This window comes from Rattus norvegicus, chromosome 19, assembly GCF_021556685.1.
Source record: "Rattus norvegicus strain SHRSP/BbbUtx chromosome 19, alternate assembly SHRSP_T2T, whole genome shotgun sequence".
In the NCBI taxonomy this organism is placed as follows: Eukaryota; Metazoa; Chordata; class Mammalia; order Rodentia; family Muridae; genus Rattus; species Rattus norvegicus.
In genome coordinates, this window is record NC_141552.1 from 19593303 (window position 1) to 19609998 (window position 16696).

Sequence of the window (16696 nt, forward strand, 5' to 3'; positions counted from 1 at the left end):
TCAATTATTCCACTGAATTGAAAGAGAAGGAACATTGCCAAACTCCTTCCCTGAGTTTCTCCTTTTACCTAGAATTCCTGAGTCTGTTGCTTCTTCCATTGTCACCCCATCAATAGAACCATTTAAAATGGGATGTAATCGATGTCTGGAGCCTCATTCTTTCCCTTGACCTCCATGCGGTGTCCAGAAGGCATGCCTGTTCTCATGGACATGGACTCATCTCTTTTTGCTGCAGCAAGAAGAAAGCCAGCAGAGGAGGCAGGAGCTTACAAAGAATCAGTAGGATTTCTAGAAAAGAAGCCATCCAGATGTCCATTCTCAGAAAACCCCTGGCTTGCTCTCATGTGACTGGGTCCTCAGACACCAGCAGCCTTAGATGAGACCAAGGAAAGCTGTGCAGAGTCCTGGGTCCCCAGGTTCTTGACCTCCTGAGTGACAGCTATAGACACATCCTCCAGGGAATCCTTACAGCTGGTGACATCTGGACAAAGTGAACCAGATGCCAAAATGAGACATGGGAGAGAAATCCTAGACTGTTTGGAAGGAATCAGTCTCTGCTTTTGCTTTTGTCTCTGTGTGCCCTGCTGCTATGATGTTCATGGGGAGCTCTCATGCCAGTGGGTCTCCTCCTAATGTGTTTGTTGTTGCAGATGTCCTGGATGTTCTGGACCCCATCAGAACTCAGCCCGTGCTCAGTCACGGAGGTCAGCACCTTCCTGTCCAACAGGTCATGAGACCTGAGACAATTGAGGTAACGGCAGTTGGCCTGGGTGAAGTGCTCACAGACTTGGACTCTCTTGCATGGCTGTGGCTTCAAGCAGATCTGTTTGTGGCTGTCTCCTTTGTAGTAACTTTTGCAGGAGAAAAGAATCCCCCTGTACCAGGAAGAAGGCCGGCTCCTCTTGGTTAAGCCCAGAAAGCTCATGATTCTTCAGGACCTGGAAGCTCTGTTCCTAAAAACTTGGTGTGGATATTTGCAGAGGTTTCTCTGGGATTTTGCATAATGACTCTGTCCCAGAAGTTTGAGCTTGCAGAGGCTTGGGCAATCTGTAGCATGGTCCCTGGATGCACTTGAGATTGAAGCCACAGGCTTCAGTAGTAGCCGCCACCTACAGCATGATCCCTGCCTGATCTCCAGTCTCCAATAGGAATAAGCAGTCTTGCCCAGCAGCTCATAGAGCTCTGCCTCTGGAGCCTGATCCTACTCTGCAGTTCCTTTAAGGTCATGCAGCCCCTGTGGGTCCACAGGATCTTGGTGATGAAACAGTCTGCCCCAGGATCCCCCATGGTGCACTATGGCTGCAGCTGCTCAGGCTTGTGAGCTGGACTCTGCTTTGTGGAGAAAGGAAACTGGAAAAGGGGATAACACATGAAATGGAAATGAAGAAAATAACCAGTAAAAATTAAAAGAATTAAAGTCATCATCTCAGGAGAATGAGTGGGAAGCCAGGTCCTTAAGCAGGCAGGTTCTCCACAACAATGCATGCTGGGTTCAAGACTGGACATGAGGTGCCCTGAGCTTGGGACTGCCAGGCTCCTACTGGGAAGAGAGCTTTCTTCTTCATTTCTGTAAGTCTCTCTAGTTTTCTTTTAAGGCTTTCATCTCATCATTGACTTTCCCAATGACCTTTTATGACAAGCCATTATGGTTAACAAGAATTAAGTAAAGGCTCATTGAGCTGGTGGTAGTTGGAGGTCTGGGGGAAGCCCTGGACAGAGAGATCTTGCCTACCAGGGGTGGGATGTGCATGGTGGGAGGGACTAGTGGAGTGTCATTGGCCTCAGTATGCACAGGCTTGGGGCTGGTGCCTGGCTGCCTGGTGCGCCTCTGTGGCTACTTGGCCTGGGTCCCACCGCAGATGCCCATGGTGGTTGCTGGCCAGTTGTGCTTGCTCTACCTGTCCTCGGGGCTTCTGGCGGGGCTGACCACAGCCTTGAACATGGACAACCGTGGACAAAGTGGGCCAGAAATCGGAGGATCATGGGAGCATCTTCAACTTCCCCCTCCCCAAGCACTGGCAGTTGCAGCTGGAGGACAAGCCACTGTGAGTTTCCCCACATCCAGGCAGGTGTTCTGCACCACCAGGAGAGCAAGGGCAAGCACTGCTGCCACCAGTCCCACATGCGCAAGGCCTATTTGCTGACTGGCAGGGCTTCACTTTGCTCTGCCTGGCTCTGCTTTGCCTTGCTCTGCCCTGTGGGCTCTCACTTCTTTGGCCAAAGACTGTTGAGATCCCGGCTTGCCTCACCTTTCTTTTTTTTTTTTTTTTTTTTTTTTTTTTTATTAACTTGAGTATTTCTTATATACATTTCGAGTGTTATTCCCTTTCCCGGTTTCCGGGCAAACATCCCCCTCCCCCCTCCCCTTCCTTATGGGTGTTCCCCTCCCAACCCTCCCCCCATTGCCGCCCTCCCCCCATAGACTAGTTCACTGGGGGTTCAGTCTTAGCAGGACCCAGGGCTTCCCCTTCCACTGGTGCTCTTACTAGGATATTCATTGCTACCTATGGGGTCAGAGTCCAGGGTCAGTCCATGTATAGTCTTTAGGTAGTGGCTTAGTCCCTGGAAGCTCTGGTTGCTTGGCATTGTTGTACTTTTGGGGTCTCGAGCCCCTTCAAGCTCTTCCAGTCCTTTCTCTGATTCCTTCAATAGGGGACCTATTCTCAGTTCAGTGGTTTGCTGCTGGCATTCGCCTCTGTATTTGCTGTATTCTGGCTGTGTCTCTCAGGAGCGATCTACATCCGGCTCCTGTCGGTCTGCACTTCTTTGCTTCATCCATCTTGTCTAATTGGGTGGCTGTATATGTATGGGCCACATGTGGGGCAGGCTCTGAATGGGTGTTCCTTCAGTCTCTGTTTTAATCTTTGCCTCTCCCTTCCCTGCCAAGGGTATTCTTTTTCCTCATTTAAAGAAGGAGTGAAGCATTCACATTTTGATCATCCGTCTTGGGTTTCGTTTGTTCTAGGGATCTAGGGTAATTCAAGCATTTGGGCTAATAGCCACTTATCAATGAGTGCATACCATGTATGTCTTTCTGTGATTGGGTTAGCTCACTCAGGATGATATTTTCCAGTTCCAACCATTTGCCTACGAATTTCATAAACTCGTTGTTTTTGATAGCTGAGTAATATTCCATTGTGTAGATGTACCACATTTTCTGTATCCATTCCTCTGTTGAAGGGCATCTGGGTTCTTTCCATTTTCTGGCTATTATAAATAAGGCTGCGATGAACATAGTGTAGCACGTGTCTCTTTTATATGTTGAGGCATCTTTTGGGTATATGCCCAAGAGAGGTATAGCTGGATCCTCAGGCAGTTCAATGTCCAATTTTCTGAGGAACCTCCAGACTGATTTCCAGAATGGTTTTACCAGTCTGCAATCCCACCAACAATGGAGGAGTGTTCCTCTTTCTCCACATCCTCGCCAGCATCTGCTGTCACCTGAGTTTTTGATCTTAGCCAATCGCACTGGTGTGAGGTGAAATCTCAGGGTTGTTTTGATTGGCATTTCCCTTATGACTAAAGATGTTGAACATTTCTTTAGGTGTTTCTCAGCCATTCGGCATTCCTCAGCTGTGAATTCTTTGTTTAGCTCTGAACCCCATTTTTTAATAGGGTTATTTGTTTCCCTGCGGTCTAACTTCTTGAGTTCTTTGTATATTTTGGATATAAGGCCTCTATCTGTTGTAGGATTGGTAAAGATCTTTTCCCAATCTGTTGGTTGCCATTTTGTCCTAACCACAGTGTCCTTTGCCTTACAGAAGCTTTGCAGTTTTATGAGATCCCATTTGTCGATTCTTGATCTTAGAGCATGAGCCATTGGTGTTTTGTTCAGGAAATTTTTTCCAGTGCCCATGTGTTCCAGATGCTTCCCTAGTTTTTCTTCTATTAGTTTGAGTGTGTCTGGTTTGATGTGGAGGTCCTTGATCCACTTGGACTTAAGCTTTGTACAGGGTGATAAGCATGGATCGATCTGCATTCTTCTACATGTTGCCCTCCAGTTGAACCAGCACCATTTGCTGAAAATGCTATCTTTTTTCCATTGGATGGTTTTGGCTCCTTTGTCAAAAATCAAGTGACCATAGGTGTGTGGGTTCATTTCTGGGTCTTCAATTCTATTCCGTTGGTCTATCTGTCTGTCTCTGTACCAATACCATGCAGTTTTTATCACTATTGCTCTGTAATACTGCTTGAGTTCAGGGATAGTGATTCCCCCTGAAGTTCTTTTATTGTTGAGGATAGCTTTAGCTATCCTGGGTTTTTTGTTATTCCAGATGAATTTGCAAATTGTTCTGTCTAACTCTTTGAAGAATTGGATTGGTATTTTGATGGGGATTGCATTGAATCTGTAGATCGCTTTTGGTAAAATGGCCATTTTTACTATATTAATCCTGCCAATCCATGAGCATGGGAGATCTTTCCATCTTCTGAGGTCTTCTTCAATTTCTTTCCTCAGTGTCTTGAAGTTCTTATTGTACAGATCTTTTACTTGCTTGGTTAAAGTCACACCGAGGTACTTTATATTATTTGGGTCTATTATGAAGGGTGTCGTTTCCCTAATTTCTTTCTCGGCTTGTTTCTCTTTTGTATAGAGGAAGGCAACTGATTTATTTGAGTTAATTTTATACCCAGCCACTTTGCTGAAGTTGTTTATCAGCTTTAGTAGTTCTCTGGTGGAACTTTTGGGATCACGTAAATATACTATCATGTCATCTGCAAATAGTGATATTTTGACCTCTTCTTTTCCGATCTGTATCCCTTTGATCTCCTTTTGTTGTCTGATTGCTCTGGCTAGAACTTCAAGAACTATATTGAATAAGTAGGGAGAGAGTGGGCAGCCTTGTCTAGTACCTGATTTTAGTGGGATTGCTTCAAGTTTCTCTCCATTTAGTTTAATGTTAGCAACTGGTTTGCTGTATATGGCTTTTACTATGTTTCGGTATGGGCCTTGAATTCCTATTCTTTCCAGGACTTTTATCATGAAGGGGTGTTGAATTTTGTCAAATGCTTTCTCAGCATCTAATGAAATGATCATGTGGTTCTGTTCTTTCAGTTTGTTTATATGATGGATCACGTTGATGGTTTTCCGTATATTAAACCATCCCTGCATGCCTGGGATGAAGCCTACTTGATCATGGTGGATGATTGTTTTGATGTGCTCTTGAATTCGGTTTGCCAGAATTTTATTGAGTATTTTTGCGTCGATATTCATAAGGGAAATTGGTCTGAAGTTCTCTTTCTTTGTTGTGTCTTTGTGTGGTTTAGGTATAAGAGTAATTGTGGCTTCGTAGAAGGAATTCGGTAGGGCTCCATCTGTTTCAATTTTGTGGAATAGTTTGGATAATATTGGTATGAGGTCTTCTATGAAGGTTTGATAGAATTCTGCACTAAACCCGTCTGGACCTGGGCTCTTTTTGGTTGGGAGACCTTTAATGACTGCTTCTATTTCCTTAGGAGTTATGGGGTTCTTTAACTGGTTTATCTGTTCCTGATTTAACCTCGATACCTGGTATCTGTCTAGGAAATTGTCCATTTCCTGAAGATTTTCAAATTTTGTTGAATATAGGTTTTTATAGTAAGATCTGATGATTTTTTGAATTTCCTCCGAATCTGTAGTTATGTCTCCCTTTTCATTTCTGATTTTGTTAATTTGGACACACTCTTTGTGTCCTCTCATTAGTCTGGCTAAGGGTTTATCTATCTTGTTGATTTTCTCAAAGAACCAACTTTTGGTTCTGTTGATTCTTTCTATGGTCCTTTTTGTTTCTACTTGGTTGATTTCAGCTCTGAGTTTGATTATTTCCTGCCTTCTACTCCTCCTGGGTGTATTTGCTTCTTTTTGTTCTAGAGCTTTTAGGTGTGCTGTCAAGCTGCTGACATATGCTCTTTCCTGTTTCTTTCTGCAGGCACTCAGCGCTATGAGTTTTCCTCTTAGCACAGCTTTCATTGTGTCCCATAAGTTTGAGTATGTTGTATCTTCATTTTCATTAAATTCTAAAAAGTTTTTAATTTCTTTCTTTATTTCTTCCTTGACCAGGTTATCATTGAGTAGAGCATTGTTCAATTTCCACGTATATGTGGGCATTCTTCCCTTATTGTTATTGAAGACCAGTTTTAGGCCGTGGTGGTCCGATAGCACGCATGGGATTATTTCTATCTTTCTGTACCTGTTGAGGCCCGTTTTTTGACCAATTATATGGTCAATTTTGGAGAAAGTACCATGAGGAGCTGAGAAGAAGGTATATCCTTTTGCTTTAGGATAGAATGTTCTATAAATATCCGTTAAGTCCATTTGGCTCATGACTTCTCTTAGTCTGTCGACATCACTGTTTAATTTCTGTTTCCATGATCTGTCCATTGATGAGAGTGGGGTGTTGAAATCTCCCACTATTATTGTGTGAGGTGCAATGTGTGTTTTGAGCTTTACCTTTCAATAGGCACCTCTGTGAAGTGAGGAGAACCAAAGGGACAGAAGGCTGACCTGGCCCTGGAGACTTGTGTCTCCCCCTCCACCAAAGTGCTTTCCTCAGTTCTCCACTCCGGTTTTAGTTTGCAGGGATCCCAGCAGGTGGCAGGCTTCGCTGAGCCTCCCCTGTGAGAAGGGGACAGTGGTGGGACTTATGGTTGTGGGAAGTCTTTCAGGGAGATGCAGGCTTTCTCAAACTCTCCGACCATCCATCCAGTGCCCTCCCTGGTTCCCATTCCCTGTGTTTGTTGCGAAGTCACTTTTCGCTGTCCTGTGTGACTTTCCCTGCAGACTGGGCTCTCCTGCAGGAGATACTCTCACATGCTTCTTTAAAAGCCCCTGTTCCTCAGATTTAGATCAGCTGTGAAAACAGGCTTCTCCATGCCAGGGTGAGAGCTACCCCTCCCAGCTCAGAGCTGCAACACCATAGGATCCTCAGGCCCCAGTGCTGGGTGGGTCCCATGGAAGAGTTAGAGGAAAGCTTCCCTTCTGAGAAGTGACTTAACACAGAAGGTTCACAAGTGACAGTCAACCCCCAAGTATTTCTTCCAGGAGAAAGCACTCAGCTCTCCCCTTTAAACAGTTTAGGCTCCCACATGGCCCAGTTTTGTGATTGGGGAAGATTTTCTGGAGCTTAGTTGGCCAGTCAAAGTGGGGCTACATTCTTTTTTTTTTTTTTCTTTATTAACTTGAGTATTTCTTATTTACATTTCGATTGTATTCTCTTTCCCGGTTTCCCTGGCCAACATCCTCCTAACCCCCCCTCTTCTATATGGCTGTCCCCCTCCCCATCCTCCCACCATTACCACCCTCCCCCCAACAATCACGTTCACTGGGGGTTCAGTCTTGGCAGGACCAAGGGCTTCCCCTTCCACTGGTGCTCTGACTAGGCTATTCATTGGTACGTATGCAGTTGGAGCCCAGGGTCAGTCTTTGGGTAGTGGCTTAGTCCCTGGAAGCTCTGGTTGGTTGGAATTGTTTTTCATATGCAGTCTTAACCCCCTTGAGCTCTTTCAGTCCTTTCTAAGATTCCTTCAACGGGGGTCCTATTCTCAGTTCAGTGGTTTGCTGCTGGCATTCGCCTCTGTATTTGCTGTATTCTGGCTGTGTCTCTCAGGAGCGATCTACATCCGGCTCCTGTCAGCCTGCACTTCTTTGCTTCATCCATCTTATCTAATTGGGTGGCTGTATATGTATGGGCCACATGTGGAGCAGGCTCTGAATGGGTGTTCCTTCTGCCTCTGTTTTAATCTTTGCCTCTCTATTCCCTGCCAAGGGTATTCTTGTTCCTCTTTTAAAGAAGGAGTGAAGCATTTGCTTTTTGGTCATCCTTCTTGATTTTCATGTGTTCTGTGCATCTAGGGTAATTCAAGCATTTGGGCTAATAGCCACTTATCAATGAATGCATACCATGTGTGTTTTTCTGTGATTGGGTTACCTCACTCTGGATGATATTTTCCAGTTCCATCCATTTGCCTATGAATTTCATAAAATCATTGTTTTTGATAGCCGAGTAATATTCCATTGTGTAGATGTACCACATTTTCTGTATCCATTCCTCTGTTGGGTTCTTTCCAGCTTCTGGCTATTATAAGTAAGGCTGCTATGAACATAGTGGAGCACGTGTCTTTTTTATATGTTGGGGCATCTTTTGGGTATATGCCCAAGAGAGGTATAGCTCAGTCCTCAGGTAGTTCAATATCCAATTTTCTGAGAAACCTCCAACTGATTTCCAGAATGGTTGTACCAGTCTGCCTCCCACCAACATTGGAGGAGTGTTCCTCTTTCTCCACATCCTGGCCAGCATTTGCTGTCACCTGAGTTCTTGATCTTAGCCATTCTCACTGGTGTGCGGTGAAATCTCAGGGTTGTTTTGATTTGCATTTCCCTTATGACTAAAGATGTTGAACATTTCTTTTGGTGTTTCTCAGCCATTCGGCATTCCTCAGCTGTGAATTCTTTGTTTACCTCTGAACTCCATTTTTTAATAGGGTTATTTGACTCCCTGCAGTCTAACTTCTTGAGTTCTTTGTATATTTTGGATATAAGCCCTCTATCTGTTGTAGAATTGGTAAAGATCTTTTCCCAATCTGTTGGTGGGGCTACATTCTTAATCCATACTCATTCACACAACAGAACATCTTCCTCCCCACCCACGAGGCCTTGACTTGAACCCAGGTCCTTCCAGGATCAACAGACCTGAGAGAACAGATTGCAGCACAAGAGAGAAAAGAAGCCAGAATAGTTTAAACTGGAGAAAACCCCCATATAGGCCGTTTACCAACTTTAGGGGTTTGCATATTGTGGACTTCAGAATCTTACGGTCAGATTTTTCTGATTACACCTTATAGGTGAAGCTGAAGTCTACTGAGGGTGGGATCATCCCAGGCAGGGAGGGGATCTGACTCTGCAGGCCTGGCCACCCTCTGCATTCTCCCAAAAATAATTTTTAGTCAGCTGTAAATCTGAAGTGAAATTTGTTTTTTGTCAACTCAAACGGTTGACATTTCAAGTCTCACACACCATGTGAGAGACACACATTTATCCACAGGGGATTTGAACTTACTTCTATAGAAATGACTGTGGGCCAACAGAGGGAAAGCATTCTTGCCTTTAGCATTCTGTCTGTATCAGAGACTACATGGACTGGCTTCCTGGACAGACATGTCCAAGCAGACAGACATTGTAATGAGGGAAAACTTAGGCAAGAAATGACCTGGGGACAGTGATTTCAGATTGTGCCTTTAGCCAGGAATCTCTGTTGTCATTAAGGCAAGCAGTCTTGGGCTTGCCAAAACTTGTCAGTATTTCAGGGCTCTTACAACTGCTCCAGGTACTTCTGAGGTGAAAGCCTTTCATTAAAAAAAAAGTTTATAGAGCAATATTTCTCCACCTGTGGGTGGCAACTGCTTCACAGAGATTGCATATCAGATACCTTGTACATTATGACTCATAAGAGTAGCAATATTATTTATGAAGTAGCAATGAAATAATTTTATGGAGGGGATCATCACAGTATGAAGAGCTGTATTAAAGTGTTGCAGCAGTAGGACTGTTGAGAACCACTGCCATAGAAGCTGACACATGGGAGCAGACTCCTCAGATGAGTAGAGACCCACGACAAGGGATACTGTGTCCCACCCTAGAACCCAGAGGCAGAATCTATCCCAGGAGTCTGTGGGCTCACCTTGTCTTAAATTCTCCCAGGGTCAAGAATAGCATTGATCATCTCAGCAGAGTCAGCTTGCACAGCCCACATCAGGCCCATGGCTTCCCTTTACAGAGAAGGATGTGGGTCTAAGTGACAGTCAGTGAGACTGAGGGGACCCTGATACTCATTTGCTTTGAGCTGTGGTTTCTTCACCTGTAAAATGGACGTGTTTCTGCTGAATTGGGTTGTAGTGGAGATTAACAGAACATACAACCTGCTCAGTGTCTGCCTGGCATGGACCCTGCTGGTTAAATGGAAGCTGTCGATGATGATGAAGTTAAAAGTAGAATTTCTAGCCAGATAGTGTTAGTTGTGGGGCGCCATACAAGTGTTCTAAGCATTTTCTGATTCTAAGACCGCCTCACCTTACAACCTAAGGCTCTTGATTTAAATTTTAAAAAAAGAATAAATATAAAATACCAATATGAAAAAATCATAATCAGAAATGAGCTAATTCCTGCGAAGTCATTTAGCTTTACATTTTCTGCTTCTATTTCCAAGGCATCTAGAGTAGCACTATCCGAGATCCTAAAGCCTTCTATTATGGTGCTACCCATTCATTCCTCTCTCCTTGAGGCCTTCTCAGGTGACTTACCAGAATCAGATGGCTTTTAAGATTGTTCCCATCAGGTGCGATCTCTTTGTCCATGGGCCTTGCCCAAAGCTGCAGGGCCAACCTGTTGTTTTACAATCCAAAATTCCAGACATTAATTTTACCAATGAAGTTTCAGGAGTCAGATGCTGAAGTCAAGTAAAGCTCCCAACTGTCTTTCCTGATTCACTGACCTCCCAGAAGAAGAGCAGTCCTGTTCCCTCTGAACACTTTCTTAAAAATCCTTTAACTCAAAAACTTTCCATTGGTTTAGTTATCTAGATTTCCTTTCACGTTGTGTCTTGATCTGCTGGACCTAAGTGCACTTTTTACCTTTGCCATAAATGTGTGTGGTAGGTGAGCCATATCGTAATTAAGTCCATGTTTACATGAATAAACAACTCTTGCTTTAAATGTCTGTGCCATGGCCCTGCTATACCACACACTACTTTTTCAGTAAATAATACATTCTTGGAGATCACAGTGTGATCAAATATTTTGTAACATGACTTAGTAACGTTCCCTCGATTTTATAAATCAATTTCTTTGACGAGGATTCTGGGTGTTGTCTGTCAGGTCTGAGTGCATCATCTTGGGAATCCCAAGGAACATCAAACTTGGGCTTTTGAAACTGTTGCATATGGCCAACCCGGAGCAAAAACCACCCAGGAATCTACTGATACTTGACACACATTAATTCACCTGCCTTTTTCATATAGTTTATGGCAAGAGGTCACCATTCTTGACCTTGTTTCATTATAAAACGTGGTGCTAAGTGTAACAGTTGGGGTCAAGGAGATCACCCCACAAATCACAAAATACCCATCTCAGATAACCATGTATGGTTTATTGAATACAAAACATCCATGAATTTCAGGACAGAATTAAAAGTCCAAACCTAAGGATAATAGAATAGAAGAGAATTTAGATTTCCAGTTCACAGGTCCAGTAAGCATATTCAGTAAATCATAGCAGAAAACATCCATAAGGTAAAGGAAGAAAAGGCCATGAAGGTACAACAAGCCTACAGAACGCCAATTTAATCATACCAGAAACAATTCCTCCATTAACATAATAATTAAAACACTGAATGCACAGATCAAAGAAAGATCATTAAAAGGGGTAAGGTACAAATAACCAGTAACAAATAAGTTCAGACTCATCTAAATTACACAAGACTTCTCAACAGAGACTCCAAAAGCCAGAAAATCTTGGGCAGATGTAATGCGGACCAAGGATCCTATACCCAGCATAATTCTCAATCACCATAAATGGAGAAACCAAAATATTTCATGACAAAACCAAATTTAAACAATATTTTTCTCTAAGAAAGCACAACAGAGGATTGTAGTAGGGAAACTCCAAGACAATGAGCTAAACTATACCCAAGAAAAACCAAGAAATAAATCATCTCTCAATAATTTCAAAAAATGAAGCACACAATCACCATTTCACCCATAACCAGAAAAAGAAGAGAAAGCAGCAACTATTGGTCTTTAATATCTAACCAGACCCTCTGTCACCAATCCCCCAGCTCCTAGGGAATAAACTGCCAGCCAAAGTATATACAGGGTCTATGGTTCTAGGTAACTGTGTAGAAGGGGACTGATTTAAGTGGCACCCATGTGGCGGGAGGCCATTGTCTACGCTGAGGCCTGTTGCCCAACAAAAGTAGATGCTGGAGTTGTGAGGTGGGAATGGATATGTGTAGGTGGGGGAACACTGTCATATAGGCAAAGCTGAGCAGAAATGGGATGTAAGATATGATGATGGGAGTGTGGAAAGCAGGACAACAGTTGAAATGTAAATAAATAAAATAACCAATTAATAAAAAAATAGCCAAAAATAAAATAAAAAGTGAAAAGGTAAAAGAAAACTTACACCAAAACAAAACAAAAGAAATCCTTGTAGTGGATTGGCCTAATTCTGCTTGTATTTTAATGCTAATATGTAGAACTCAAGACTGGTTAACCTCCAAAAACTGACCCTGCTCCCAGTTAACTGTGATTATAAAGAAGCCAACAGCCAACAGCTGCACAGCAGAGAGATGGGGGAGGTGAGCTTTGAGGGCTTTGCTAGAGAGGATCATGAGGAGGGAAGAAGGAGGAAGAAGCTGCCAGAGAATAAAGGAAGAACATGTGTGATGGAGAGGAGAGAGGAAGAGGACAGCAGCCATGGTTAAGGGAGAGGAGAGCCTGGTCCTGAGGGCTGTCCAAGTGCAACAAAGAGCAGCCAAGATGCTACACAGTCAGTAAGAGTTGAGCGTTATTGTTTGGAAAGTAGATCTGATACCATGGAGGGCAGGCAGCTGCACAGCTACTGTGCTGATTAAGGCATATGATGAATAAATTTACAAAATATGTATAACCAGTAAGGAGCTCTATAGAGGATCCTAAAAGGAATACTTTAGTTTGAAGAGAAGGATAAAATACCAGAGGAAACAGGAAATAATTTAACAAAACTAGAACAGTCAATCAAAAGAAGCCAATAAAACCCACAAAAATTAACAAAATTAAATACATAGGTTTAAATAATATTTGCACGTCACTAAACTCAATTCCCCAGTGAACAGACATTATTTAGCCAGAAACAGGATCACCATCATGAGATGTAGAGGATATACTAGGGAAACAGACCTAAGACACAGGTCCCTATCGCAATTCTATGCAGTTTCTCTATCCAGCTGACAGAATAGATTTCAAACCAATCCTGTCCAGAAGATGTAAGGACATTCATTTCATATTTTGCAATTACCAAAAGATACTACAATCTAAATATATACATATTAAACACAGCAGTCACAAATTTAAATATATAATTATCACATAGTTCTGAAATTACCCATTAGCTATAATAGTGGTTGTGATTGTTTTTAATAGTCTATTCTGACCACTTGGCAGATCACACGCAAATAAACAAAAGAGGAGGAGCAGAATTCAGTGACATCATCAGTCAAATGGACCTAACAAACTACACTGAACTATACATATATTTTCTATCAGCCTGTGGATCTGTCTCCAAAATTGACCACGGATTAGGACACAGAACAGCCCTCAGGAAAGATAAGAAAGGTGAAGTAGTGTCATGCATTCTATCTAAGCACAAAGGAATCAAACTGGTATCACACAATAGAAAGTGCAGTCAGGACACACTCTCGTGGAAGGTCAGCAACACAAACAACACACTACTGAAAGGGCCAAGGGAGAAACACATAAGGAAAAATTAAAATTCCTAGAAATGAGTGACAATGAAAACACAACCACCACAGATCTATGCGATACAACATAGTTTTAGGAATTATGTTGCAGTCAGCAAAGCCAGAGCAGTGGACCCATCTAATCCCTTTGTCATGCATCAGAAGTAGAGAATCTGGAGTGTGCCCTGTTGGGTTAATGCCTTGAACTGGCTCACCACATTCCCAATTTCCCTTTGCAATGATAACATATTTTTGGCATTACACATTGGATATATGCAATTTGCCTTTTGATTTCATAGGGGAATAATTAAGGGACTTCCTGGAGGGTCGAAAAGCACTGTGGATAAACTGTGTAGAGACTGAAAGACTACAGGGATTTTGGAAGCTGAGCTAATGTATTTTTATTATGATACGTTTAAGAATCTATGGGGAATTGGGAGTGGAATATGGTGATTTGAATGATAATGGCCCCCATAAACTCACATATATGAATGTTTGTTGCTGGTTAGTGGAAATATTCGGGAAGAATTATAAGATACGGATTTGTTGGAGGAGTGTATGGGATTGGGCTTTGAGGTTTCCAAATTCAACACCATCTATAGTTAACACTTTCTCTGTCTCCGACTTGCACATAAGATGTAAGCTCTCAGCCAGTTCTCTAGAAACATGGTGTCCTACCTGCTGCCGTGTACCCCAGCATAATATTCATAGACTCATGATCCTTGAAACTGTAACCTGAAATAAACTCTTTCTTCTACAAGTTCCCTTGCTCATGGTGTCTCTTCACAGCATAGAAAAGAAACTAAGATTGGAAGGAACAGTTAAGTGAAAAATTTCTCAATAATATCCTGGAAAATAAAATTCAGACATTTACCAAAAGTGTCAGGTACCGTGATCAAGCTGGCTTGACTGCAGAGGTGCAAGAATGTTTCAACAAATACAAATGAATAAACAATTCACCACAGAAAACCAAGAACAGGAAACACATGATCACTGCAGTAGAGGCAGACAATCTCTTTGGCAAAATCCCACAGTGATTAATGCAAAAGTCCTGGAGAATCTGGGATATGGAGAAGACATACCTTAACATTATAAAGGCAATATGCAAGGCCAACAGCATCCTAACTGGAGGAAATCATAATGGATTTCCACTAAAATCAGGAATAAGTCACAGATGTTCATTCTTTTCATCTAATTCAACTAGTATGTGAAGTCTTATCCAAACAATATGACAATAGAGAGATGGAAAGGCATGTTAATATGAAAGAAAGCAGTCAGAGCATTCTCATTTGCAGGCGATATGATCCATATATAAAGACCACTACGAAACCACTAGCAAACTCCTATGGCTCATGGATACATTCACTAAAATCACAGTAAAATCAATAGAACTCCTGTATACCAACAATAAATATGACGAAAGAAGCCAAGAAAACAAACCCATTCAGAATAAAAATCTTGTAATATCTAAGGAAGTAAAGACTTGTTAAAATGAAATCATTAGGAATAATAAAAAAAAAAAAACTGAAGAAACCAGAAAATGAAGAGGCCTCTCATTTTCATGTATCAGTATGATTTATATTATTATATCGAATCCTACCAGAGTCATCTACAGGTTTAAATCCATCCCATTATAATCCCAATACAGATCTTCATGGGAATGAAAAAAAAATCTCAGAACTCACATGAAAGCACAACTGAGCAGGGCAGTCAGACACTGCTAACTAATAAGACAGTAAAGCACTGCGGGAGGCATCACCTTTAATGATTTCACCTTCATTTTGGGGAATAGTAAAAAAGAAAAACCAGCATGTTAATATCATGAGAGCAGACACAGTGCCTAATGGAATAAAATTGAAGAGCCTGATATTGGCCTATGTTCTTATCAGCATTTGGGTTTTGACAAAAAGGAAAACAAACAAACAAAACAAAAAACTCCCAACCCCCCCTCCCACCACCACACACAAGTGCAGTTTTCAACCTGTGGGTTGCAAGCCCTTCAGGGAACAACCACATATGAGACATACTTTATACATGCTATTTACATTACAATTTAAAACAGAAGCAACCTTACATTTATGACTTAGCAATGAAATAATTTGGTAGTTGGGGTTGGTTACCACAATGTGAAGAACTGTATTCCTTGAGTTGTTCTTGGTCATAGTATTTTTCTGCAGTAACAGAAATGTGACTGATATATAAACTGGCACCGAAGTGAGTGGAGATGTTTGTGAGGAATCTCTTGATTTTTTGGAGGAGGGTGGTAGACTTTGGATTGGGAAAACTGTTGAATTATTTAAGGAGATCTTAACAGTTCTTTTAGTTTGCCACATGGGAGACATAAGTATTGTGAGTCTGTGCAAAATAGAGCCTCTCTGATGAAACTTCAAAGGATGGCAGGAACTCAATTGGTGACTGGCTTAGAAGCAATTGATATAATTTGGCAAACAATCTGTCTCTTTTCTGCCTGTTTACTAAGAAGTGACCTGAAGATAAGTAAAAAGCTAATTGACTAATTGTTTTGAGCAAACTTCAAGGGGTAGATATCCAGTGACCTTCCTCATATGGTAGGAATGTGTGTTTGTATTTTCAATTGTTAATGTAGCCAGGACTTCAGTCCCTCCACATTCAGGGTCTGGACGCATATGAAACTGCAAGATCTCCCAGGATTTGGAAAATATCCCAATTGTTGTAAGGTCCCCAAAACATGTTGTCACCCCACACACATTGGGAAGCAACTTAAAAAAACATGACCCCCTCGTTCTCAGGAGGAAGGGTGGGTGGGTGGTTATTTGACTGCCGTGGGCTGTAGATGATTATTGTCAGTTAGGGGGTTGGTTGCAAGTTCTTACTGGCCATGGTCAGGGAGGAAACAGTAAAGGAAATTCGAACCAGGGATGTCTTTCTTCCTTTCTCTTTCTCTCCTCAATTCTCTGTCTAATGTTGTGGGAAATCAGGAGAAGGGACTAAAATGACAAAATCATAGATCACTGTATCTCTATTTATACTAGAAAGCAATACAAAGTCTCAAATATTTTAGGATGGCATGGATTTTTGAATGATGATAGAATTTAAAATTGTACTTGCATAAATGATTCAATTCATTTTTAAGATATAAGTATATGCAACTTATTCACAATGTGGTGTAAAATTCTAATGTTATAAAATTACTACTGCACACTGCCGTGGATAATTAAGGAATTCAAGCTAGTACTTTCCAACTATAAATAA

General features: G+C 41.9%; 3 protein-coding genes and 1 pseudogene across 13 annotated transcripts in view; 2 read left to right on the top strand and 2 right to left on the bottom strand.

Moving 5' to 3' along the window:
• On the bottom strand, positions 1-1287 carry LOC147999019 (zinc finger CCCH-type antiviral protein 1 pseudogene; annotated as a pseudogene).
• The window catches only part of LOC147999014 (disks large homolog 5-like), a 202807-nt gene that overhangs the window by 127734 nt on the left and 58377 nt on the right, over positions 1-16696 (top strand). The gene's annotated exons all lie outside the window — the stretch shown is intronic.
• Positions 1-16696, bottom strand: part of LOC147999018 (disks large homolog 5-like) — an 81511-nt gene that overhangs the window by 36466 nt on the left and 28349 nt on the right. For 10 of the 11 annotated variants that reach the window (XR_015643819.1, XR_015643822.1, XR_015643826.1 and 7 more), the window contains exon 2: positions 10273-10354. The exons of the other annotated variant lie outside the window; for it this stretch is intronic. The gene's annotated coding sequence lies outside the window, so the exon portion shown is untranslated. The remainder of the gene's footprint in view (positions 1-10272; positions 10355-16696) is intronic. 11 annotated transcript variants of the gene reach the window in all.
• The window catches only part of LOC147999020 (uncharacterized), a 27842-nt gene continuing 11796 nt past the window's right edge, over positions 651-16696 (top strand). The window contains exon 1 of the mRNA XM_087595761.1: positions 651-1569. The gene's annotated coding sequence lies outside the window, so the exon portion shown is untranslated. The remainder of the gene's footprint in view (positions 1570-16696) is intronic.